Raw genomic sequence first — 2,102 nt, forward strand, 5'->3', positions numbered from 1 at the left:
TTAAAGAGCACCTTGCCAAGTGGTTTAGTCAAACTATCAGCTGCCATTTCAGCAGTGGGGATCTTCACAAATTTCATGTTTCCAGCTGCCACTTCATCCCTGAGCCGGTGAAAACGTATCGCGATATGCTTTGTGGCTGCATAAAATTCTGGATTTGATGCTAAAGCGATAGCACCATTGTTGTCTGCATAGATTGGAATAGGCTTCACGAGAAAACCTTCAATCCCGAGTTCAGTAAGCAATTGAGAGAGCCAAATAGCCTCCTGAGTGGCCAGTGCTTCTGCAATATATTCACTTTCTGTAGTAGACAATGCTACACAGGGCTGTTTCTTTGAAGTCCAAGAAATTAATCCACCCCCCATTTTGAATGCAAATCCGGAGGTAGAAAGTCCTTTCTCGCTGTGGGGACCAGCCTAGTCCGCATCGCAGTATCCTGAAAGAGATTGAGAAGTATCTCGGCTGAAGCTAATTGCAAGATATTTGGAGCCTGTAAGGTAGCGGAAAACGCGTTTCAACGCTTGAAAATGTGCCTCACTAGGATTCGTAGTATGTCTTGCTAGCTTGATCACGACAAATGAGATATCCGGCCTGGTAGAAACCATTAGCCAGATCAAAGTGCCGATTTTTGTCTGGAATTCTTTGATCTGAAGCTTAGTCGTAGTCCCATCGAATGGGATTAAAGCCTGCTTCTTATCTATAGGAGTGTGTACAGGCTTGCAATTTTCAAGACCAAAGCGGGTGAGAATCTTGTCTATATAGTCTGATTGAGATAAGTAAATCGAGTTGTCCTTATAGAAGACATTGATCGCAAGATATCTTTCAAGAACGCCTTTATCTGTTGTATCAAAATGCTTCGAAACAGTATCTTTAAACACCTGTATTTCTTCTTCACTGGACGAAAGAACCAGTAAATCATCAATATAGACTATAACGTACAGCGAATTGGTCCTATGTTTAACAAAAATTGAGTGATCAGATTGAGTTCTGACAAAACCCATTGAAATAAGCACATCGTGAAGTAGTAAATACCACTCACGAGGACTCTGCTTTAGTCCGTAAATTGTCTTCATAAGAAGACCAATCTGGTCAGGGTGTTCTTCCCTCTGTCCTTCAGGTAGTTCGATCTCAATCGGTTCCTTTAATTCAGCGTAGAGAAAGGCTGTCATAATATCAATATAATGCAGAAACCAGCCCTCAGCTGCTGCAATTGCGACAAAGATCTTGAACGACATTGGTTTTGCAACTACTGTATACACCTCGTGGAAGTCAAGGTCTTTAACCTGACGAAATCCTCTAGCCACCAATCTGGCCTTGTAAGTCCCGTTATACTTGATTTTAAAGACCCAGCGGAGAGACAGAGGCTTCTTTTTGCCGCGTTTAGACTGTCTTGGAATCATCCTCTAGGTACCGTTGATAATCTGTCTGGACAGTTCTTTGTGTGCAGCAACTAGCTATTTATCTTTCTCGACACAGGACATGGCTTCTTTCCAGCTATTTGGTTCAAAACCGATGTCTTTGGCTGTTAATTTTGAAGCTGTATACTTCTCTTCGAGTCTAGAAGTAGCTATTGTGTAGTAAGTCACCAGAATATCTGGAAAATCCTAGAAGAGCTGAAGCACGTTACTGTCGAAAAAAGACTTACTGGTAAGGCTTTCGATGTACGCCTGACTAGGTTTTCTGGCCCTAGTGGAGCGTCTCAATTGTCCACTATCTTGTATAGGTTGAGATGAAATATAGCTTCGATCCTGTCTCTTGTCATCTGGAACAGGGTCTAGATACGAAAAATCATGTCGAAAAAACTCCTGGGGTGAATCCTGATTAACAACCTACCGGGAAGCAGGCTGTGGCTCGACAGGAGCCCCTCGCCCACCTATATCAAAGTGGGCACCAGAATCCTCCCGTTGTGCCTCCACATCATTACCAAGAATACCCTCTATTTCAACATCATCGTTCTGTATTTCGAAGGAATCGGGGTTCGGGAGGTGATCTGTTCGAGACCATACGAGATTCTCTTCAAATAGAGCAGGGTTGTTTGAATCAAGGGGGTCGATGTGTCTTGTGTTCGTATTATTATGATCGTCTTTAACTGTAGGAGCAGGCGG

Source organism: Penicillium vulpinum (assembly GCF_028829585.1).
Source record: "Penicillium vulpinum strain IBT 29486 chromosome Unknown utg000002l_segment0_segment0, whole genome shotgun sequence".
In the NCBI taxonomy this organism is placed as follows: Eukaryota; Fungi; Ascomycota; class Eurotiomycetes; order Eurotiales; family Aspergillaceae; genus Penicillium; species Penicillium vulpinum.